Genomic DNA, 26,414 nt, shown 5'->3' with positions numbered 1-26,414 from the left:
GGACTTGATTTTCACGAGACCCATGAATGGCTTGATATGTCCAGACAGATTGGAGATGAATCGTCTGACAAAGTTGATTTTGCCGATGAGCTTCAGCAACTCCTTCTTCGTAGTAGGCGGCCTCATTGTCCTTATAGCTTCTTGACTTTTTAGGCCGATTTCGAACCCTCGCTCATGTACCAGGAATCCTAAGAACTGACCGGCCGATACACCAAAGGCGCATTTCTTCGGGTTCATTCTGAGCCCAAACCTCCGAGTCCGCTCCAATACCTTACGCAAATCTTCCAGATGTACCCCAGCCAATGTGGACTTGACCACGACATCATCAATGTAGATTTCTACCAGTTTGCCGATGAGATCATGAAAAAAATGTAATTCATGGCGCGTTGATATGTCGCACCGGCATTTTTCAATCCAAAGGTCATAACCAAGTACTCGAACAAGCCGACCGCGCCTGGTACTCTGAACACGGTCTTGCTTATATCCTCTGGGGCCATGAAGATCTGGTTGTCGCCGGCATTACCATCCATAAAGCTCAGCATTTTGTGACCGGCAGCTGTGTTGATCAACGTTTCCGCGACGGGCATCGGATACTCGTCCTTTGGCGTTGCTCTGTTGAGGTCTCTGAAATCCACGCAGACTCGCCATCGGCCATCCTTCTTTTGTACAGGGACCACACTGAAGATCCATTCTGCATACCGACATGGCCTGATGAACCCTGCATCCAACATCTTTTGCACCTCTTTCTTAACCTCCTCCAGGATTTCGGCCTTCATCTGTCGTGCTCATTGTTGAAACGGCCGAAATCCTTTCTTAAGCGGGAGCCGATGTTCGATGATGCTTCTATCCAGACCGGGCATTTCAGTATAATCCCACGTGAAACAGTCCCGGTATTCTCTTAATAGTGCTATCATCGGCTCACGCAGGGTCGGGTCTAACTTTTTGCAAATAAATGTTGGTCGCAGTATATCCCCGGGACCAATATCAACTTCCTCCAACTCGTCAGCTGATGTAAACCCATACCCCAACTTGCCGTCGCCTGTAAAATCAACTGTGGATGCAGGCAACTCGTCGTCACCTGCCACATCGACAGCAAATACGGAGAGATAACAAAAGAAAATTTTCGGCCGACCGCACGGGCTGGCCGTTTCTGTATTACCATTCGAAACTGAATGCTCATTAACTAACCAACTGGCAGAGCAGGCTATTGTTTGTTCATAATGTAATAGTTTCAACTCCAAATAAGAATTATCTACCTTTTGGGGCCGGTCGCTGGGACCAGCCTCTCTAAACCTGCTGAATTCCATAGCGTGCCAGGATGTGTTTATTCTGTGAGGCCAGTGGATAAGACCAGCCTCAATCCATTTTTGTCGCTTCGATCCGATCACAGTCTTCTAGCACAATCCCTGAGATCGGCTCTTGTCCTTTCGCGTCCCAGGCGTTCATGTCTGCGAGCGAAACCTTGCTGGAGTCATCTGCACAGACCACCTCCACTTCGTTGCCATCCCATTGAACCAAACACTGGTGCATTGTGGATGGAACACAACAGTTGGTGTGAATCCAATCCCTCCCAAGCAGCACTGTGTACGTACTCTTACTGTTGACGATGAAGAACGAAGTTGGGACGGTCTTGCGGCCAACTGTCAACTCCACATTGAGGACGCCCCTTGCCTCCGATGGCTGCCCGTTGAAATCATTGAGCATTACGTTGGTCTTGATAAGGTCAGCAGCAGAACGACCCAATTGGCGCAGCACTGAATACGGCATCAAATTAACTGCAGCGCCAGTGTCGACCAACATCCTATTCACAGGCTTGCCGTCGATGAGGCCCTTGAGATATAACCCCTTCAGGTGTTTGTAGATTTTTTCATTAGGCTTCTCGAAGATGATCGGCTGGGGGCCAAGATCGAGCTGTGCGACGGCCAATTCCTCCGGTTGGGGCGCCCGAAACTCTGATGGGAGCACGAACACCATATTCACATCAGCTGATGGCTTCTCATCGGCTTTTGGCTGCTTGGGGCGCCACTTCCTCCTTGGAGGGCGCCTTTCTACCCTTCTCGGGTGCCTGACTTGCTCTGCGAGATCCGGACGCGCCTTCCTCAGCACGTCGAGCTACCTTGCTTCCGCCTCTTCGAGATTGAGTAAGCGCTACACTTTGCGCTTCTGCGAGCGACTGAGTCCATCAGGACACCATCGTGGACGATGATACTTTTCCTCTCGTTCGAGCTCAAGATCATCCCTGGATGGCCGCTCAACATGGTCATCGTGACGCGTTTTGGGCCCCAAGCGCTGGAACACCGACGTCTCGCCTGACTGGCGTCCCCGAGGCCTGCACTCCAAGCAATCATCGATAGTAGGCAATCGGCTCATGCCGGAATCCCAACAGTACCTGAAGAACGGGCAATGCCAGTGGCCGCGCACAGCCTGGCGCCTCCCCAGCGTTCTCCCTGCGCGGCGCTTGTACTCCTCCTCTTCCGATTCATACCGGCGACGCAGCTTGTACTGATACTCGTATTTTTCAAGAAGCCGATTGGAAGCTGGGAGTTGATTGCGGATGTGACGCACTTGTTCTTCAGTAATATGTTGCTGCTCTGACTTGTCTTCATCCTGGGGCCGTTTGCCAGAATCGGCCTCTCTAAACCTCTGCTCGTCACGGCGGCGTATGGGTCCCACCATGTTAATCTGGAACGCAAAATTCTGGCCCTCAGGTCTAAGATCTGACAGCTCCACCATGTTTGCCTATGGGAATGGTTGACTGTCAACCTTCATCGTGTGTTGGGCCAGAATTAATCGGCCTTGTTCAATAGCCGATTGGATCTGCCGACACAGCTCCTTGCAGTCATTCATGGCATGGGTGAACGAGTGGTGCCACTTGCAGTACGGCCTCCCCTACAGCTCTTGCGTCGTTGGCAGCTTGTGATTCTCTGAGAGCTTCAACTGCTTTTCCTTGAGCAGTAGATCGAATATCTGCTCTGCCTTGGCCACGTCAAAGTCAAAGCCCTTCACAAGCCCCTTATGTTTGACCCACTTGCACGGGACGGGATTTGCCCCCCGGGGCCGTTCTGCCACAGCCACTTCTTGTTCCCCGCTAGAATCATCAGAATCATCTGCTTGGGCCATATTCACATGGTGCTTGAATTTTTCCTAGTACAGCTCAGGGTGATAGTGTTCATACGTCGTGAGCTTCTGTACCATGTGCGCCAGAGAGGTGAATTCCAACTGAAAAGCCAGATCCTTGATTGGCTTAGCGAGCCCCAGAACTGCCAAATCGACTGCCTCCTTTTCTGTGATGCGCGATGAGTAGCATCGATTCTTTACCTCTCTGAAGCGCTGCACGTACTCCGACACACTTTCCCCTCGCTTCTGCGTGACTTGGGCGAGGTCGGCAATCCCGGCTTCAGCAGCCTCTGAGTGATACTGTGTGCGGAACTGATCTTCCAGCTGCCTCCAAGTGCGGATCGAATCTGGGGCCAATGATGCGTACCATCCAAAGGCTGAGCCCATGAGAGACTGGCAGAAGAACCGGACACTCAGAGGATCCGATACTGAAATCATCCCGAGCTGCGTTAGGTATCGGCTCACATGCTCGATGCAGCTGGCCCCTTCTGACCTGCTGAACTTGGTGAACTCCGGGAGACGATACTTGAGTGGCAACATGTTGGCGCTCCTTAAGTATCCATTTTATCCCCTGTTTAACTTTGATAATGGCATGAATTTAATATCAAAATCACTAACCATCCTAACCTCAGCCCGATTATTGGTCGTTTTCGCATTTGCACATATATTTTGGAGGTACTTCGTTTTTGCAGGTTTTTGACCAATTTTGGAGCATGAAATGACAAGGCCCACGATAACGCAATGACACGAAGAAAGACGAAGGCCAAAGCCCGAACAAAGGACCAAAGGCCATGAAGACTAGAGGCCCATCCATGCACATCCACCCTCCAATGAAGCCCAAAGGACAAAGCCCACAAGATAAGATCAAGATACTTCAGGGCTAAGCAAAGCAAAGAGAGATTTAAGGAAGGATTTTCTATCCTATCCTTTTCCTTGAAGATATCTCGAAGATAACGACGTCCCACTGGGTGCAATCATGAAAGGCATAAACTCCAGAAAACTCCAGAAGACTTGGGGAGAAAGGAGGACGCGAGGCGGCAAGGAAATGGGCCAGGCCGGCCACCCTGGGCCCATTGAGCCAGCTGGCCTAGGCCTTTTCCAGGGCTTCTCGGCCCTTCCTGAGGCTCAAAGAGAGATCAATTCACGAGACGACGCCAAGGAGCAGAGAGGATAGAGGGACACCTCTCGGAGAGCCGAGGGTCGTGCTAGTTGTCTAGGGGCTTCCCTAGCTGATGTGGGAACCTTGCAAGGAAGACCACGTCGGAGTTCTGGAGCTAGGATCATCAAGATCAAGGTAGGGCCCCGGTTGTGATCTTGTGATGTACAATCATTCATGATGAAGTTATTTGTGATTCCGAATGTTTAGCGACCATGTTCTCTCTTTCGATTTCGTTCTTTTCTTTGGGTTTGCTTCATCCTAGATCTATTATCAAGATAGATCGCTTAGCATGATCTTGTAGTCATAGTGGCTAGAGGTTCATGGCGGAACTACCAAAGGGGGTTCGACTTGCTTCTGGGTGCTTTCGTCCAAAGGGGGGCGTCGTGACAGGGCGTTTCTTTAGTAGATGGGGGTATCAAAGGATCAGATTGGAGATTTTGGTTTTAAAGATGCTTTTCATTGAGATTCACATCTATCTTGCTTCACTACATCTAGCTGGAACTACAACATATGCATGATCTAGGCGATCTAGATTGGTTATCTCTAACTTTCTCTTGCTACCTTCGATGTTTGTCGTTTTAGTAGATTAGATTCGTTTTTCACCACCTCAACACAAAGGAATCTCTATGTTGGTAGATTGTTTCTTGTATCTTTGGTTCCGTGGATTGATAAACCTTGGGGGAATACTCTAAAGGAAAAGCTACATGAACCGTGCGCTTGCGGTATACAAATCGGGGCGCTAAGGAGCGTCAACAAGCTTTTCTGGCGCCGTTGCCGGGGAACCATCGATTTAAGATCCAATCTTGCATTCGTAAATATTTCTTTTTCTTGATTTTTTTTGACCTTTTTAGATCTCTTATTTTTTTTGTGCTGACTAGAAAAAAAACAGATCTATTCCATGAAAATCAATCTAATCTAGAGTTTGCTTTATTTTGCTTTATTTTTCTTTTATGTTTTAGATCTTGTATACTCATCTTTTAGATCTCGTATATATTTTTCTTTTCACTAAACCCTAATAGGAGATGGACGGGAGCCTCTCCAACAAACCCAAAAATTTTGTGGATGATCCAGAAAAAAATTACAGGCAAAGGAGACGAGAAGCACGATCAAGGAAGCTGGAACTAGTAGATCCAAAAGAAGAAGTCACCGGTTCATCGTCTTCACCTCAAGCGACTCCACCAACAAGTCCAAAGGAGGCGCCACTTCACCGAGGGATGGCGCTACCGAAGCAGGAGCATACGATCGGAGAGCTATGCACTCCGGACATTCGGGACTTGCCGATCCAAAATCTCGATAACATCGGAGTTCCGTTCGAGATCAAGACTTCAATCATAAGGATGCTGCAAAGCTCGCCCTTCACTGGAAAAGAAGACGCTAATCTACATCTTCAAGCGTTCCTCCAACTATGCCGCACCTTCGACATGCAAGGGATGACTCAAGATCAAATGAGAGCGAGGCTCTTTCCGTTCTCTCTAATTGGGAGAGCGCTGCAATGGTTTCATTCTCTACCGGCATACACGGTGCAAAATTGGGAGTCCTTGATGAAGGAGTTCATGACGGAGTTCTACTCGCCGGGCAAGACCCAAATTTTGTGCAACAAGATTGCTACATTCGCGCAAGCCCCGACGGAGACTATTGTGGAAGCCTATGAGCGCTTCAACGACTACATCCGCGTCGTACCTTATCACAAGTTCTCAAGGGAAGATGTGGTCCATAAGTTCTATCAAGGCCTCACTACTGCATCAAGGGGGATTATTGACGCATCGGCAGGAGGATCGATCATTGAGCTCACGCCGACTCAAGTTTTCAAGCTATTCAAGAAGGTGGCGGACAATGACGCATGGGCATCATCGGGGTGCCTACAACCACTCCAAGCCGTGGGCGCCGCGAAGAGTGTATTGCAAGTGGAACGTGAAGAAGTGCTAGAAGGGAAGATCGACTCGCTCATGAGAAGGTTGGAGAAGATGGAAGTGGAAAAGAGAGAAGCCCAAGCTATTGATTTGAAGGCGGCCGAAGCAAGGTCTACATGTGAAGAGTGTGGAGAGTACGACCATGTCCAAAAGTATTGCCCGGAGGAAGCCAAGATGCTTGACTACATGAAGAAGAGAGAATGGATCCCGCAACCCAACTTCCGCTACGGGCAAGGTAGACCTCAATTTAATGCAACCTCTTCCATTCAAAACTCGGTGCCTCTTCGTATACAATTGAAGGAGTTCATGGAGGAGCAAGGAAAGATCAACAAGGACACCATCACCAAGTTCAAGGCTATGGACAAGATCTTGGAGAACATTGATGGCAAGGTGACAGGGGTCGGGAGCTCTAACCTTCAAGTACTCAACATGATGAAGATGCTAGAAACGCAAGTAGCCCAGCTCGCCGGACGCTTATCTATCAACGAAGGAAAATTGCCGGGGCAACCTCAAGGTCCGGAGACGGCAAAGGCAATTCAAACTCGCTCAGGAAAGGAGACCAAAGAACCCAAACACGCGGCGGGAGCAAGGAAGCCTAAGCCAAGAGTTGAAGTGGAGACAATCATCAAGGAGAAGGCGCCTACTTCTACGCCATAGATAGTCACCGAAGAGCCAGAGTTTGAAATAGATGATATAGACACCAAGATTCTACCGCCAAGTCCACGATACCGCAAAGGTAAACATGAAGATGAGCAATTCAACAAGTTTGTTGACATGGTACGCAGGTTGAGCATCAACATGCCGCTCTTGGACGCTCTACAAGTTCCAACATATTCTCGCTACTTCAAAGACATCATGGGAAACAAGCGCGAGATACCGCCAAGCACCGTCAAGCTAACCGAGGAGTGTAGCGCGGCGATCGCTAATGAAGCTCCTGAGAAGAAGAGGGACCCCGGATGTCCTACCATCCCGTGTTCCATTGGATCTCTTATGTTCGAAAGAGCACTTTGTGATCTTGGCGCAAGTGTGAGCGTCATGCCAAAGAACATGTTCGAGAAGCTAAGCTTATCAGAGCCGGAACCCACCGCCATGTGCCTAGAGTTAGCGGATAATTCCGTTCGCTATCCTTTGGGAATCGCCGAAGACGTGCCCGTGAAAATTGGAGAACACTTAGTCCCTGTTGACTTTGTGATTCTCGATATGGGAGAAGGGAGCAAGGCGCCTCTCATACTTGGGAGGCCTTTCCTTAAGACCGCAAGGGCGAACATCGACGTTGGCAAGGGGGAGACCAAGTTTGACATCAATGGCACCACAAGCGAGTTCAAGTTTCATCCACGCCTTGAGGTATGCAACATGGTCAATGTCAAATATGTTCCGCCTCACCGCCGTGTCACAGAGGAGAAGCCAAAGAAAGAGGAGGAGCCAAACAAGAAGGAAGCGAAGAAGGAGAAAGAAGTCGTCGCGTCCATCGCGACAAAGAAGATCGCTGCACCCGTCAAGATGAAAGCTAAAAGCCCGCCTGTGAAGACCAAAAAGACGACTAACCCAGAAGATAAACCCACACCAAGGATTGTGCGGAAGTGGGTACCCAAGACTGCAGCGCCATCACCGAGCGTTGGTCCGAAGTGAAGAAGAAGAAAGTCTAGCTATAGACTATAAACGAAGCGCTTTGCGGGAGGCAACCCGTTCGTCGAGTAAAGAATAAAGCTGCCGGGAGTTCAACCCGTTCGTCGAGTCAAGAATAAGCTGCCGGGAGGACAACCCGCGAGAGATTTGGGTAAGTGAGTCAAGAATTTTTGCTACGCAAGGACATGATAAACTTGTGAATAATTGGTCGTTCGGTCGAACAATTTGATTTGGATTTTATTTGCTCGGTCATTTCGATGTTGTTTCTTATTTTAAACCAATGACATGAGCCATCCTATGATTTATTTGCCTCTTCTTGAGAAAGCCACACCCAAATTTCCATACCTATTTTTGGCGACCGTCCTCTCCATGACGGCCGGACCAAGTTGAGATAAAAGACACGAGTAAAGCCGCGCTATATTTATATTATTTAAATTTTTGATGCGTAGGTTCGCTCAAACATAGAGAGAATTTTCAGTTTCATTATCATAGGACTAGAATTTTCCTAACTTTAATTGTTCCCTTTTTCAAAAATTTCTCTCTCATTTTGGCAAAAATTAGAACCTAAACCCAAGACCCACGGTTGAATTCGATATTGTTCGCTATCAATTCATGAAAGTGAACGGTTCCGGTGCAACCAAAACTAACTAGTCGGGACATATTTTTCGACTTACAAATGTAAAGATGTTTCGATTCCCCTCTGATTATTCATTTAAGCTCATTGCATGCTTTGAGTTAATTCTGAAATTTCGAAGTTAGAGGAGGATTCAACATCTAAGCATGATTTGGAGAGGGTTTATGTGCTTGATTAACATCCATTGATGAAAGTGAGTCCACGGGAAGGAATTGTGCGCTCCACCTACCACCACATGCAAATAATCCAAAGAAGGGAGAAGTCATACATGGGAAGGACATGAAATTTTCAGCAAAGATGGCACCATGTGATGAATGATGTAGTATGGGACAAGGTGAATGACACAAAGTGAAGAAATAATGTTGCAAGTGGACATCAAAGGCAAAAAAGGAGTGGTTCACGGGATTTGGACGGTGAAAAGCATGAAAGATGTACTGGACAGAAGCAAATAATTGCACCAGGAAGCCACCAGAGAAAGATGAAGCGGCCGGCCCCAAGGCCCTAGGCCGGCCGGCCTGGCCTTTTTTTAAGTGCTCTGGTGCTCCCCTTTCACAGGTACGCTCCTCACTCAGTTCCTTGCTTATGTTCTTCAAGTTGTTCACCCAGAAACATAAGTTAGAGCCCTGAAAAATTCGTCCACCAAAATCAACTCCAAAAATGTCCAAAAATTCACCACAAATCCTAGTTTGCTCCATTCTTTGATATATTGTTCTCCCGCCGGCAAGAAACCCCCGGTGTGTTTGTTTTTGAGTGTGTGCAGTAAGGAGTCACCATGAGTGGCATCATGAGGTTCGTCACCGGGAGGAGAAGGACGCATTCATCAACATCCGACGCATCGGCAAGTTCTTCGCGGAGGCACTCGATCTCCGAGTCTCCGCAGAGCATGGAGGAAGACAACCCCGCACCGAGGAGTGACAAGTTGCTCCTTGGTGGGATGAGAGACCCAAGAAGCTCCTCCATGAGATTCACCGAAGGGATGCCACCTCCTCCATAGTGTTCGACAAGGTCATCCGCACCACCACCATACAAGCCCAAGTATTCAGAATATGGGTTTATTATCTTGTCGGAGGAAGAAGAAGAAAGGCTCAAGTTCATGAAGGGAAGGCTGCGAGCAAATTATGATTTTGATGATGAAGCATTAGAGAAGTTGGGATTCCATCATGACATCTACCAGCTCTTGGAGAACATCGGTTGGAAGTTATTTTCCGACGGTGTTACGGTAGACATGCAAGAAGAAGTGGCTTTGGAGATGTTCATGACACTGGAGAAAACAACGGAAGTGGTGGATGATGAAGAAGTTCCATGTCTGAAATTTCAGCTCAAGAATGAAGAAAAAGTCATTACCTATGGAGAAATAGGGAGTTTGCTCGGGTTCAAAAGCAATGCAAATGAAATGGTGGAAGTCGAAGATGGAGAGCTCGATGAGTTTTGGACGAAGATAGCAAAAGATGTCAATCGCCAAAGGAGGAATATAAGTAATGTGATTCTCCAAATATTCCACTCTTGGGTGAGCAAAAGAATTCTAGGGAGGATGAGAGAATCAAAGGTCACCGACCAAGAATTGAATTGGATGTATGCAGCATTGGTGAAGAAGTAAGTGATTGATCCCACCAACATTATGGTTGAAAGATGGATTTGTGAAGCATCATCCGGCATAGGAGAAGTTGGTTCGGGGTGTTATCTTACACTAATAGCCCGAGCCGTGAATCCGGGGTTAGCGGTGATCCAAAAATATTATGTCCCGGGAAGAGATATAGGGATTGAACATTTGAGGCAAGGCCATTATATCGGAGGGGATCAAAAGAAGGGATTCACTATTTCCGAGATGGATATTTCCCTCCCCGATCAAAGGCTTAAATTATTCGCAAGAGGAAGGACCGATTGGCGAGTTGAAAACATTGGAGCAAAAGTGAAGAAAACAAAAAGAGGAAGGTTGATTGAAGGAACATTGGAGTCGGCACAACAAGAAAATTTAGAAGTAAAGCTTCCACCACCAAGTTCCGCTTATTGGGGGAATGAATTTCAAGGTGCATCAAGTGGACAAGGACACCCGCAAGGATGGACGAGTCAATGGGAAGGAAACCAAGATCAAGCATGGGGGCATGGTATGGCGGCGCCTCCACCGGTGTACCCAGCGCCTCCACCATTTAGCAACTATGGCTACCCACCCCCATCATACCAAGGAGAGATGCCCGACCCGTCATTTGGAGCACAATTTTTTGACCTCCCTCAACCGGAACAAGGAATGAGAATCATGGGTGCCTATGCAAGAAGAAATATGGAAGACATAGACGCCATCCGGAGGCACACAAGCCAACTAGAAGATGGAACCACGGGAATTGCATATCAAATGGGACTTCTAGGCCTAGCGCCATCGGAACAATTTAATGGAGGAGCATTTCAACAATATTATGACCAAGGATACAACGCAAAAGGCAATCAAGGAGAGTGATCAACGACAAGACCATGAATAAAATGCTCGCACGTGTGGTTTGGATTTTTCTATTCCTTTTCATTTATTTTCAGCATGTGTGCAAGTTTGTGTGTGCGTAGCAATTTTCTGTTTTATTTTTTTCAGCATGTGTGCAATTTGCTTTCTTTTGCTTTCATCACCATGATAAATAAATGCATCACCCACGCTTTAATGTTATGGTTAGTAATGATGATAGAAAGTTTGTGCCATGTTAAAATATGATGATCGTTGCCGCCTTGTCTACTTTCTTGTGCTTGGTTTATGCATGATTAAACTGATGCTCTCCCTAACATGATCTGAAAAATTAATTAAATGACCGGCTAATTCAAATTGTGGAGGTTATGATAAATTAAGACCCACATCTTTCTATTCTTGTTCTCTTACTTAAGCTTGTCAAGGAAAATTTAATTCAGATTTAATTTTGAGCTAACCTTATCAATGATACCTTTTGCAATTGCTCTACCCTTCTAAAAGCCTAAATGTTATATCATGACAAACCATAGAGCAAGATTTATTTTCAGGTGAATTAATTCAAGAATTATCTTCTTTGGTACGAGACTAAGAAGCTGACCATTTCGTATTTTTGTGTACCTCTCTTTTGCTAGCCATTCTATCCATGCATTGTGAGTTTCTATACCGGGAACATCGCAAACCTCGCTGGATATCCACCCTTAACCAAAAACATCTCTTTGTGAAACACCTCCTTGACCACAACCTATATATTGAGTATATATTATTATTTCGACGGCAAAACAATGGAATCAAGAGCAAAATTTAGTAAAACATAAGCTTGGGAAGCATCAAAGAGTTCGCAGCAGAAAAATCCGAAGAAGTGGCAGCCTACAGGCAGTAGGCCGGCCGGCCTGGGCCTTTTCCTCCTCTGTTGGCTTCAATCTTTTACGAGGAGATGCCCCCATTGAATTCCAAAGTTGAGTCCAAAGAATTGATATGACTTTTGTGCACTCACTCCATCAGATTATCATCACTTCATTGCTTGAGGACAAGCAAACGTTCAAGCATGGGGGGAGGTGGAGTAAGTGCATTGTGTTGACAACGCTTCTGAGGAGCAAAAAGAAAGAAAGAAAAAAAAGAAAAGAAAGAAAGAAAAAAATGAATGATGATGAAAAGCTCCTCGGTCCCGTTTGCTTCATTAAACTCCAAGTACTTTGAAGATTATTCTATACTCAATTACTCCAACCATGTGCAATCCGATAACAAGAACTTCAGTTGTGCATTGGGATCAACCGTTGCCATTTGCACATGTCCACCATCTAAAGTGGGTGTTCCATTCTCTCCCTCTCCACAAAGAAATTATTTTCCAATGGTCTTTTTGACGAGTCTCGGTAAATCCATAAGAAGTATTTCTTGTTTTGATAATATCTTGATTATAATATCTTTTGTTAGGACTAACCTTTCCAGAGCTCCAGATAAAGCCTCACACATACATATGAGAGAAAGAAAGGAGAAAGTTCTAGCAAGTTTGAGAGACAAGATGAGCTGAGAGTTTCCATGAGCAAACTGCAATGAGGTTTAAATTATTGATCTTGGTTTAGCATTATTTATGGAACTTACTTTCTTAATTCTGAGACTTGTTTAATTTTGAGAGCATGTGCTTAATAATTGTGGGGAAGTATTTAACTTGTATCTACCTTCCAATTGAAAGAGCTAGTTACAACTTGAACTATTAACTGCAAAATATTTTTGGGAGCATTGTGTTTTCTCGTGTATGATCAAGTGCAGGGATTGGACACCGAAAGTCAACACTGATTTTTATCAAAGACTTACTCGAGGACGAGCAAGGTTTAAGCATGGGGGGAATGTTGGCGCTCCTTAAGTATCCATTTTATCCCCTGTTTAACTTTGATAATCGCATGAATTTAATATCAAAATCACTAACCATCCTAACCACGGCCCGTTTATTGGTCATTTTCGCATTTGCACATATATTTTTGAGGTACTTCGTTTTTGCAGGTTTTTGACCAATTTTGGAGCATGAAATGACAAGGCCCACGATAACGCGATGACACAAAGAAAGACGAAGGCCAAAGCCCGAACAAAGGACCAAAGGCCATGAAGACTAGAGGCCCATTCATGCACATCCACCTTCCAATGAAGCCCAAAGGACAAAACCCACAAGATAAGATCAAGATACTTCGGGGCTAAGCAAAGCAAAGAGAGATTTAAGGAAGGATTTTCCATCCTATCATTTTCCTCGAAGATATCTCGAAGATAACGACGTCCCATGGGGTGCAATCGTGAAAGGCAAAAACTCCAGAAGACTCCAGAAGACTTGGGGAGAAAGGAGGACGCGAGGCGGCAAGGAAATGGGCCAGGCCGGCCGGCCTGGGCTCATTGAGCCGGCCGGCCCAGGCCTTTTCCAGGGCTTCTCGGCCTCCCCTTCGACCTAGGGTTTCTTGGGGCTATTTAAAGACCCCCCGAGGCTCAAGAGAGATCAATTCGCGAGACGACGCCAAGGAGCAGAGAAGATAGAGGGACACCTCTCGGAGAGCCGAGGGTCGTGCTAGTTGTCTAGGGGCTTCCCTAGCCGACGTGGGAACCTTGCAAGGAAGACCACGTCGGAGTTCTGGAGCTAGGATCATCAAGATCAAGGTAGGGCCCCGGTTGTGATCTTGTGATGTACAATCATTCATGGTGAAGTTATTTGTGATTCCGAATGTTTAGCGACCATGTTCTCTCTTTCGATTTCGTTCTTTTCTTTGGGTTTGCTTCATCCTAGATCTATTATCGAGATAGATCGCTTAGCATGATCTTGTAGTCATGGTGGCTAGAGGTTCATGGCGGAACTACCAAAGGGGGTTCGACTTGCTTCTGGGTGCTTTCGTCCAAAGGGGGGCGGCGTGACAGGGCGTTTCTTTAGTAGATGGGGGTATCGAAGGATCGGATTAGAGATTTTGGGTTTAAAGATGCTTTTCATTGAGATTCACATCTATCTTGCTTCACTACATCTAGCTGGAACTACAACATATGCATGATCTAGGTGATCTAGATTGGTTATCTCTAACTTTCTCTTGCTACCTTCAGTGTTTGTCGTTTTAGTAGATTAGATTCGTTTTTCACCACCTCAACACAAAGGAATCTCTATGTTAGTAGATTGTTTCTTGTATCTTTGGTTCCGTGGATTGATAATTCTTGGGGGAATACAATAAGGGAAAAGCTACACGAACCGTGCGCTTGCGGTATACAAATCGGGGTGCTAAGGAGCATCAAAACAACGGGATCAAGTCGTAGTCGCTTGGGTACGTGTAACACCCGGTATAAAAGGACATAAACCGAGCAATCATATGCGTGCCAGGATCAAGTCACACGTATATACAACAGAATGAACAATATATCACAACACATATCACGTAAAAAGATATAATAAAGCGAATACGAATGTTATTTATTACATTAATGACAAAAGTCTGGTACAGAGTATGCGGAAGCGAAGTACAAATACGATAAAAACTCTCCGAAGCTGAGCAGGGCACCATAGGGACGTCGACTGGGAGATGAACGCCTAGAAGTCCTCATGGTCCTGGTAGCGCTGAGCGAACTCCCTCGCGTCGGCAGGAACTGAGCAGCAGTAGAGTATCCCCAAGAGGAAAAGAGTAGAGTAGGCAAGGGTGAGTACACAACTTGTACTCAACAAGTATAACACAAACTATGAGGCTCTAAGGTTGGCTGACTCAACTGCATTAGCTTTTAAGTCTTGGCAAAATTTTATTAAAACTAATTACTACAAGTTGGTGAATTACCATAAACCCAATTACATAATCATTAATCAAAATTAATCATGTTACTACTGAGAACCAAACCGAACCAAGCCACCCGGGGAAACCTGCCTCGTCAAAGGTAGATAACCCCACTAATCAAAAGGAGGATCTGGGCCGCTCATGACCGTGAGCACGGCTAGTATACCAGTTTTACACTCTGCAGAGGTTGCACATCTTTACCCACAAGTCGTGAGCTACGCTAGTTGTTCATCACACTTCCTTAGGTGAGATGACTAGCAAACTCACTACGAAGCCTTTACAAAGAATCTCGTTGGTAGGGAGTAACCGCGAGGGTTGATCGGCGACTATGGAGCAGGTCTAGTGGGCGTCAAGACACGAAGCACAGACGAGGCCACTCAGCACGAGGGCCATAGAAGCTTACCGCCCCAGCCCCGTGGGTAAGTTACTCCAAACCAAAAAGACCTAATTATTATGCCAAGACCGTCCCATTCCAGTCTTGTGGTAACGCTGTTGTCCCAGGTTGTCGCTCTATGAACCGGTGCTTATGGAGAGTGGCCAACCAAGCACTAAGCACCGTGCTGGCCCCCTAAACCATGTTTCTAACAAAATATATTTTAACGGGACGTGAGCCACCCAAGCACGGAGCACAGAGGGCCACTCCCAGAATTAAGTTGCATATATCATTAATCAAATTAATTAAAAAGGACCATTATGTGTTATAGCGTGGCACCTAGCACAACTAACCAAAATGCAACCCAAGGATATATATAAAGGATATAAAGTGGCTAGGAAAGTCCTTATAGGCATACAGTATTAAAATGCAGTATGAAATTGTATTTAAAAGTGATAGGTTGTTCATGTTATACTTTCCTTTCTCGTACTGCTCCTGCTGCTGCTCAAACTGGTTGGAAGACGGCTGCTCCGGGTACTGGTACTGGGGCTCCTCAGATGGATCAATGTCTACTCACGAACACATGGCCAAAAACAAGACACACAATAAGCTTGCAAGCAAACACTAACCAAAAGCTAAGAAACAGTACATCAATACATAGAAACAACACACTAAACTATGCTAGAACTATTCTACGTGTTACAACGATCGCGTGGACATAAAGAACACCTAAAACGGAGCTAAAATGCAAAATCTAGGCTAAAAACAAGATCCAGAGACCTATTTGTAAGAGAATTGGAGTTCCAAGGGGTTTCTGGGCAAAACCGAGGACTAAAACGTAATTAAACTAAAACTCTAGGGTCTAACTCGCAAAAAAGGCAGGGGCTGGATGGCAGGTTCGAATACTGGAAAGCGCAGGGGCCTAAGTGCTAAAAACTGGGCCTCAGTTCAAATAGTTTTACACTACTATGGACTGCGGGTTGAATATAGGATAGATCAGGGTCTCTTTAGCAAAAATTACAGGCCGAAGAGGTATCTTCAGATCTGATCCGTTGGATCGAGACCTGAGGGCTCTGATTCGATGAGATCTACATCTAATCTTGTGCATTGATCTCAGATCGAGCGGCCAGGACCCAAAACAAGCGCAGAGCGGCGGCGCCGGTCGCCGTCGATCAAACTCCGTGGCGGCGCCCCTCGGTTTCTCGTCGGAGTTTGCCAACTCGGCAACCCTGGGCCCTATTCGACTCGGTTTTGGATGCGGAGTGGTGTGCGTAGCCTCGCGAACACCAATACGGCTCGGCACAGGGGTACAACGCGGTGGAGCGGCAGGCAACGGCGGAGCGGGGCACAGCTACTCCGATGAGCCATTAATCGCGGTACAAGGGGAAGAAACGGAGGGGAAAGGACGCTGGAGCATTCCATAACATGGCGTGCAGACCAGGGTGCATGCCGCTGCAGGAGAGAAGCGGCGGAGCAGAGGTTCCACGGCAGCGTCGTGGCGGCTCCTAGCTTGGCAGATCGGTGGCGCACGGGGAGAGGCCGCGTGGACGGCTCCTCGAGCGTCTGCTCCGGTGGCAGTGGCGCGGGGTCTTCCTGCGAATCAACCAAGTGGATCAAGATGGCCGGCCCGGAGTTGACAACGCGGAGCATCGTCGAGGAGCTCACCGTGGGGCGTCCGGGCAGAGCTCCCACGGCGGGGCGGCGTTGGGCTAGGTTTTGGTGAAAATTGGGGTAGGGATTGGGTTCAGGGAGGTGCGGGGCGCGTTAAAAAGGCGGTGGGGATGATCCTCGGCGTGCGAGCCGCAGGAATTGCGGTGCGGGCGCTGCTCTGCGGGGAAAGCGGATTGCGCTAACGGCGCTGCGTGATCCCGGGGCTCGGCGCGTAGCTTCTAGAAGGCGGGGCGAGCACTGGGCGGCTAGTTGGTGGGCCCACAGAGGTCGGACGGTCCACGGGGCAGCGGGCCGCGCGGCGCTGTGATTCAGCGGGCCGCGGAGCTCGGGGAGGAAGAAAGGAAAGGAGGGAGAGGGCTGACTAGTGGGGTCACTGCGTCAGAGAGAGGAGGGGGCGCGTGCGCTGGCGTGGACGCGTTCCGCGGGGAGACGGGCGAGCGTGGGGTCCTGCTGGGCCGAGGCGGGGTGTTGTGGTGCTTGGGCTGAGCACGGGAGAGTGCGGGCCGGCGCGTGGGAGCAGGCCCGGGAAGAGGGGGAGCGGGCTGCGCAGGAGAAGGGAAAGAGGAGAAGGGTTGGGCCGGTAGCTGGGCTGCCTGGGCTGAGGTGGGCCACAGTAGGTTAGGTTGGTTAGGGTGATGGGCTGGGTTGGGTTGTTTTGGGTTTTCTTTCTATTTCTCCTTTTCTATTTCTAGTTCAAACTAACACACAACTAGGTGAATTCAAATTTAGATTTGAATTCACAACTAGCATTCAAACAAATAAATTAATGCACCAGCATGAATGCAACACCAACAATTAAACCTATGATAAAATTTTAATTACTTGAGGGAAAAAATGGGATTATATGCCATACTAAACACAATAAACCTTAGAAATTTAAATAAAGCCAATTAAATTTATTATAAAATGCTGGAATTTAAATTAGGGTGTTACAGTACGGCTTGGAATAGCCGATCGCCTTTCTCTTGGGCAGAATGCCGAACTGGTCCCTTAGTATTGCGCTGATCTGCTCCACACTAAGAACTCCTGGGGCCGAGGGCTTAGAACTCGGTCCGGTAGCGTACTTCGCTAGCCATGCTTGTTTCTCCGCATCTGTCCCTGAAGCTCCTGTACTCACCAGCTGTCCTGCGCGTGTTGGGTTGATGTTGTCAGGTATGTACACGCACGTGTAGCCGTGTGGGATCTCCTTAGGCGGCTCGCTCAGGAACTGGCCCTCCCCGGGATCACCGCCGATCTTGTAGACGACGTAGATCGGCGAACTCTGCGGCCCTGGAGTTGTGAGCGAGTATGGCAATGGCGGCCTAGACTGAAGTGGGGCATCTCCCCGGTGACTCCCCAGGATTGGTCCCGATGGGGAGTATTGGTTCTTGATCACCTCCTGGACGACGCGATGTGCCACACGCTCGAGCTCGTTCACCAGGCTTTCTGAGTGCCGATGAAGCGAGTGAGCCACCATGTAGTTCATCTCCTGGTGCAGGGCTCTAGTGTACTCCTCTGACGGTACGGACAGGTCGACGTTGTCGAGAGCGCCTTCGGGTGAGAACCCCTTCCACCTAATGCCGTGGTTGCGGGTCCTCTCGAAAGAGCCAATGAGATCGGCTTCGAACTGAGCTTTGACCTCATCATACTTCTGCTGGTGTTCGGGGGTCAGCTCTTCATATGTGACAGTGTTGGTGGTCGGCGGAAGCGGTGCTTGGTTCTGAGGTCCAGTCATCCCGGCGGTGGACGTTGTTGCTGATGAAGGTCCCACTGGGCGTGCCAGAATGTGTTGTCGGTCAAAACCTACCGGCGAGTAGCGGCAGGCAACCCGAAGAGCCGGGAGGCTGCCGGGGCGCTGGCTGGCACCGGTCCCTCGGTCAACGGCCCAGATCCTGGCACACACCGACGCTTCCGGAGATGCAGGGCATGCCACCAGACCTATACCCGATCAGGAAGGTGCGAATGTGCTTTCGACGATTTGCCTGCATGCATAAACACGTGTAAATATTAGTCCGAGCCATGGTCGGCTCCCCGGGACGACTCTTGCATCGGCTTTTAAAGAGCCGATCGAGTCCCGGTGTCAGATCAGATCTATATATATCCGGATATTGACAGTTAAAACAGATAACAGTAAAACTTGCTTTAATTAAATCTAGTTGATCCAATCCACGACGGTTAAAGCTTCACTACTAGATCGGATCATCCTACACATAATTGGGCCTAACGAGAATGATATATGGCTAAACCCTAACCAGAACGGAGGCCTAAGAACTAGCAACAGCCGATTCCCGAAACAAATCCCCATTAAGGCCAAAACAAAGCATCTGACATACCACCGGAACATCCAATCCGTTTGCAAGGCCTAATCTAGTAGATATTGAGCCAATTCTCATGGAACAAGAACAAACCGTAACAGATCGGATCTACTAAATGAAACAAAGCAAGGTATTATCTCCGCACGACTAACTCTACGTAACAAGAATTAGCATAAGATTAGAACATGATCGTACAGAGATATCATGATGTTCACAGATAATAAACAAGTAAGCGCATAATGAATCTACTAAAACATGCTACGAAACATCAGGATAACTAGCATTACTCGCCATAAAAAATGCTTCAGCACGAGTAATACCAAGATAGAAGCAAGAACAATGGCGCCCTGATCGCGAGGGGCAATCAGGGCAGCATGGCACTTACTTGGATGAAACCTCGAACGCCTACGCAGGAGCCGATTCGTAAGCCTCCTTTAATTTCTGCATTAAGCCCAACTCACTTGCGGCCCACAAATCAACCCTGTTAATTTATGGCGATAACAAGTTCACATAAAATGACATGTGCACACACTTGAGCTTTTATGTTTTGATCAAGCCAAACTTCTTCAATCAATATCTTGAGGTTGTCAACTTCCTTGATTCAGTGAGCATGCCTGCTTGAGCTAGTGACTTTGAATCTTCCTTTATATAAGAATGAAATCCATCTATGATTCACAAGTCACTTCCATTTTCTAAATAATGACACTTCTTCAACATAGAGCTCTCTATGACTCTAGGATCTCCGGTATTATGACCCGTATCGGTTTCCTTGCTCCCCCCAAGCCGACGCTTGCGTCGCCTCTTGAAACACGCCTCTCGGTCCTCTCTACCTTCATCCTAGCCGTCTATTTTGAACTTCTCATTGAGTGTCATGCATGAAATCTTCTTCATCAATATAAATTCACCATTTAATTTTATATGCAAGCTTTCCAATTTGTATGCACATCAACTCATGTCTCATTCACTTTTCTCTTGCTTGCTTCCCTTGACAATAATGTTCATCTCATATGACAAGCTTTCCCAATTTGAGACTATGCAACAACATATCATGTCTCATTCTCATAACCTTTAATTGTCATATGAATCACATCATAAGTCGAACAAGCCTTGATAGATATTAGAGCCTTTATATCAACCATGAATCCCTTTCTCTCAATTTTCTTTTACAACTTTGCTTGCTATTTTGAGTCCCACATAAATTCACAAGCTTTAATAGTTTAGAGATTTCATATCAAACTTGAATACCTTGCTCTTCCATTTTTCTTTCTCATTGTAGCTTTGTCACATATAATGATTGCCAATGGGACATACACAATTGCTTGCAATACATGAGCTATCTCAATTTATATCGATTCACAAATTAAATACCTTCTTATAACCTCACGCAAACAGGTTAGTCCTTTAATCGTGTTGTCAATCAATATACCAAAACCCACTAGGGCCTAGATGCTCTTTCAACCTTTCCTCGGGCTTTGGCTCTTACTCCATCCCCATGACTCAGTGACTAGCACCTCAAAATGAGAAGAGCTACTTCTCTTTTCAGCAATCCTCCTGTCTTCTTCATTTATTATGTTGGTCCTGACAAGGTTCCAAGTAACAACACCATTAGGGGCTGAATTGCAAAGAGTGACTTTCAAAGTATCCCAAGTGTACGGCAATGAGCCAAGTAGCAGCAAAGCTCTAACCTCATCTTCAAATGAGATTCCTATTGAGGATAGCTGATTTATAATGCCTTGAAATGCATTCACATGATCATCCACAAGAGCACCCTGTCTCGGTACCTCAGATTCATCAATTGCTTGATAAAAAACAACTTGTTAGTACCTTCCTTTTAGGCATACATCTCCTCTAATTCCGCCATAAGGTACGTGCATGTATCTCCTCACTGATATGGTTCAAAACATTATCATCAACCCATTGTCGAATGAAACCATAAGCTTGACGATGAAGAACCCACTAATCATCATCAGATTTATCATCTAGTTTTTCTTTAGTAAACACTGGTTTCCAATTTACTCTTCCAATCTTGATAATTTGTACAAATCAATGAGACCATTCTACTGGGTTTGCTTCCATCTTCAACACAAGGTGAATCAGTAATTAATCAAGTTGAATACAAACTGAAATCAATCTGAATTAAAAGCTCTAATACCAGTTGTTGGCGCAATAGCAACATGTGTCATGTGGTGTCACGCGGTGCCGTTGCGCCAACAACTGGTATCAGAGCCCAGGTTGTATATTCCCGACATCTCCAGCCTCCAGCCCGGGAATGGCTAGGTTGCCCCGATGAATGGTTCCCGCACCAAAGTGTTGTAATGAGGAATTCCACAACAAGGTGTAAAGGAGAGATTGTTAGGTATAGTACTATCTTGCTTGTGAAGAGTGGAGTAGCACAACTTATAAGTGTGAGAGAGTGCTCACCCATTGGATGGTCTTTTGGGGGGAGATGACCCAAGTATCACTTTGTTGTTGCTCTCCATATATTGGGCCAGCTTGTATGAAGCAGCCCAAAAGGGTACGGGGCCGGTGCACTTTGTGTTTAGTGTGACTGGAGCCAGATGCTCAAGAATAGAGATCCGATGGCGCGTGTCACACTGTGCAGTTGTGCCAACATTCACAGACTGATCTATTGCAGCTGCTGCTAGCAGATTCATCGGCTTAGAGTGAGATCAAGGCATCAAGCCAATGGGGCACTTTATATTTTGAGTAAAGTTGATGCAGCCTTCAATAGTACAACCAGATGTCATTGACTCAAGAAAGAAGATTATCAAATCAAATATCAAAGCATGTTCATACTTCAAACTGGGGGCTGTGTTGATATCAGATTTTGACCGACAAAATCCCATCAAATCCGGAGTAAGAAGGGGATTGACTACTAGCATACATCCTCATGGATCACCAGCAACAAAGAACTGAGCTTACATATAGATGGTGATCGAGGCCTGCAACTGCAAGCATGGCATATGCATGAACGTGCGTGGAGAAGAGTGCAGAAGAGATAAGCAGAATAAAGAAAGTGCATGCCGAGAGGACATGTTCATCATGTGCGAGTGAAGGTGATTAGAATAAAGAAGACAAACGAGGGAAGGAGAAGTCCAGGTTAATCATGCATGTGGATCGATCTTTTCGCGGACGGATTGAAGGAAGCTTTGTTAGCAAGAATTTTCGAAAGCGAAATTGGTGTCCGTATATCTTAATATTTATTTTAGTGTAGATTTTTTTTGGTTAGGCCAGTTTTGTACAGACTCAACTAGTCCAGGCTATAAATATGTAACCATTGCCATTGTAAGATATCTCTCGAGCAATATACAATTTTCAACGCATCGCCACCCTCTGATGAGGTATTTGTAGTAGCAGACCCGCCGAAATTAAACCAGCTTAAGTGTGCTAACTATTATCTTAATAAATAATTCAGTTTCCACACATTTAAAATGGTGTAATCTGACAGTCCGTCGGGTAAATTCCAATTAAATTATTATAATCCAGGATCACAAATTGCACGGGAAGGCTCGCACGAAGACGAGCACAAATGATACAAGCGTATAGGAAATCTCAAATTAATTTACCAACACTAGTTTTATAGATAGGTTTCGAGATACAATTAACAGAGTTCAAATGCAGCGGAAACTTTAAAACAGAGTTCAGTTTAAAACACGATAGCTACAGACGACACTACAAGGTGAGCCCCACATCTTGCCCACGATGTGCTGCAAACTATTGACGCTTGTTAACGACCAATTTCAAGTGTCAATTTGATTAGAAAATCTTTAGAGTTTAAATATTTCATATGCATTTTTATCCCAAATAAAGTAAAAATCCACTTTGCCCCTAGAAACTATACAATGTTGGAAAAATGACTAAAGTGCAGGTTATGAGAACCTTATGATCTACGGGAAAAATCGTCGACCAATCAGAGCACAAAATTCAGGCTCACATGAATCAAAGAGCCCACATGCAGCACCAAACCGACTTACCAGAAGCTCAGGCACGACGAAAAGGAATATGAGGACATGTGGGAAGCTACCAAAGAAGACTGGAGGTGGTTGGGCCCACCTGCCAGTCGGCCGACCACCATGGTCGGCCGAGTGGGCCCCACCTCCACCGACCTCCTGCCTTTAGGGGAAGCTTCCTACAGCCTTCCTTAAGTCGGTTTGAGGTGTCAGGTGTCCGGCAACCAGGCCGTGAGATCCCCTTGAGCTCTCCCTATTAATATGAGAGGGGGGGTGTAAAAATAAGGACAAGCACATGCAAGCACTCTTCTCCATTTTCTCACTTTAGTAATTATAGGCTAGTGGATCTTAGGTGAAGTAGTTGTCGGGTCGTCGGACGTGCTTCAGAGAATAGATGGGTTTACTACTAGTTGTCTTTTGTAATGTTCAGTCATGTATACTTGACTTATCTTATAGTTATTTATATTATCATGATTTATGCCCTGCGGTGTCAGACATAGATTTCATGATTAGTTTGCTATATTACTATATGATTTGTCTGGTTAGAAACTTAGTTCTAGTTAACTTTTACATGCTCCAGTATTCGTAGGTTTGCTCTAGTATGAGGTCTGCCCATCCGAAGGGTGGGGGCTCCACGCTAGATACTAGAGTATCGCTTGCTAGTGTAGACATGGTGTCTGCGTTAGTTAAGTATTGCTGGATGTCGCCCTTTTCCCACGGTTTGTAGAGGTAGCCTGCAGGTGGTGACAGCCTTGTTTAGTGCCATCGTAATCCACAACGTTCTGTTAGGGGGGGTAGGAGGGTATAAATATTTGTGATGGCTTGACAGTAATATCTGTTAGCCATTTGCACAGTTCTCCCTTGTATTAGTAATAATTAGGTAGATAGAGACTAATCCCATTAAGTGGAAAATATAAAGTACTAGTAAACGGTATAGATAACTAAAGAACATTAGATAGACGTTGACTAACTAATTTGTGCCTAGCTCCTTGCCTCTTTTTTACTTTTGTTAGAACTAAGTTTTGCTTGTGTTTCACACTACCTTCATCCATAATTATCTTACTCTTGTTTATGCATTTAAATATTCCATTGATATTAGTTCATATTGCCTACCTACACAACTTAGTCGCTGCCTTCCATGCGGAAATATAAATGACACCCCGGAATACTCATCTGGGTAAAATGTTGCACCGATGACTCCATCCGCTTGCGGAATGTTTCATGGTTCATTATAGTTTGGTTATCAGTAATTGGGATATGAAATGTCGAGGCATTTGTTGGCGCCGATGCCGAGTATTTCTGAAGCCTTTACCGGAACCAGGCTGAACGACCCTGTTTCTGAAGTAGACGTTACGAAATACCAACACCAACTTGCCCGAGCTTCATGGCGAAGATGGGACCCACTCAACAGTCCAACCAGCAGGAAGAGGATGACCAGTCCAAGACACATAGATTTCCTCAAAGTCAGCGGGAACACAACCTGCTCATAAGGGTTACAACCACACCTTGAGTATACTAATACTCGCAAGGCTTACCCAACTAATGGTATATTCTTAGCTGACTCCTAAACATGCAAAGGCCTTTGGCTCTGAGGCTTGTTTTGTTGAAAAGTGACTAAAGATTGATCCTTACTTTCAAGATTTCAGCCAGGTTTATCGTATCATTTACCACTAGGTTTGCATGACTACCTCGAGCAAAACATGTTGTAGAATATTAATTCTTTAAGAACAACACAAATAACATTAACCTTTTATTTCCATTCCAATCCTTTACTAGATATGACACAGTGACCAAGGCTCTCATATCCGCAAGTCACGGCGAATCGATCCGATTTAACCTTGCAAGGTGGACCTAACACACACAACACATGCATGCCCCGTCGGGCCACACGCATCAACTATTCTCATCATTACCCCGACATCGGAACCACGCCTGCCAAAACCCGGGTGAAGAGCCCCACATGGCAAACTTCCAGAGAACCCGAGGGCGACTACGACACCTGCCATCATACCACGCCCAGAGTAGCATGTAGCAATTCAAACTATCGTTGTAAATCAGGTCTACAGCTTACCGGTTTCGACTACCTCCTACTTCCAGCATGTGGTTAGTACTATTCAATCCTCGATCAACAATGCCAACAACAGTACGGCCCTCAATTGACACAGGCGGAGGCTCACTTTACATCCATTTCATATCCATAACCAAACTTCATCTATGCCTGGTCTCCATTTTCTTCTCATTGATTCATTCTCAAGCACCATTTGCATAAGTCACAAGACCTATATCACGCGAGTGACAGGAAATCACTCGACTTCTACCGCATTCTTACTTAGTAAAGCATTTCTAACGCTGCCTATATACTAGTAGAGACTCACAGGTACCTAGGTATCATGCATCTAAGGTTCCAATCAATTCCTAGAAACTTAATGCACAAATACTTACATTGCATAATTTTAAAAGTAGGGTTATGCTCCTAGGCTTGCCTTGCAGGTCAGCGGGGTTAGCTACTTCTTCTAGAGCTTGCTCGCCTGCTTCTTCCTGCTGTTCTCCTACGTGCGGCTCCTGGATTGGCTCAGCAACCAACTCGTAGACTACTTCGCTTGCAGCGTCTACATGAATGAAAGGATGTCATGCAAGAGTTAGAACAGCAGTACGATGAAGAGATGCATGAGTGCTCATGATGCGATGCAGGGCGATGCAATGTAATGCAATTCGAGGCACAAACAGGACTGACAAGCATTTACTGAACAGCCACTACAACCTAGGCTACAACGGAAAGAGGTGGGTGATGATGGGTGGTTTCAAGGCTCCAACTCATTTTAGCCTGAAGTGTCTCCTTCGAAGACAAGCCACTGAACTCACTTAGTGTGACATCTCGAAAAATTTACCAAAGTAAATCACGCGCTAAAATATCTCTCAAAACTTTTTCATCGTTGAGCTCAGATCTTTCCCGCCCGATCCCCCGATCTCCCGATAAACCAATCCCGACATCCAAATCCATCACTGTCCTGTCTCCCTGTTCGCCCTTGTCCTGCGCGTCACACCCGACCAGCGCGCGTGCGCGTCCGGCCGCGGTCGCCGCCGCGAATCTCTCTTTTCCTCTCTCTTTTTCTCTCTCTCTCTCTTCCTCTTTTCCTTTTTCTTTTCTCCTTTCTTCTCTCTCCCTCCTCCCTCTCCTCCCTGCCGCGCGCCCCGAGCGCCGCTCGGCGCTGCCCGCGCTCACGCACGCCCGCTCCCCGCTCGCCTGCCCCGCACGCCGTGCTCCCCTCCACGCGCCACACGCGCGGCATGCGCACGCGCGCGCTCCTACCCGCACGCGATCCATGCAGCCGCACCGCTGCCGTGCCGCCCATCGTTCGCAGCTCGACGCCGGCCGCCCCCTGCCACCCCGTCTCGCTAAGCCGCCGTGCCACTCACCTGCCTCGATGCCCGAGCTCCCGCTTCCGCCAAGC

Source organism: Panicum virgatum, chromosome 3N, assembly GCF_016808335.1.
Source record: "Panicum virgatum strain AP13 chromosome 3N, P.virgatum_v5, whole genome shotgun sequence".
NCBI classification, from domain to species: domain Eukaryota; kingdom Viridiplantae; phylum Streptophyta; class Magnoliopsida; order Poales; family Poaceae; genus Panicum; species Panicum virgatum.
This window is presented reverse-complemented; position numbering follows the sequence as displayed.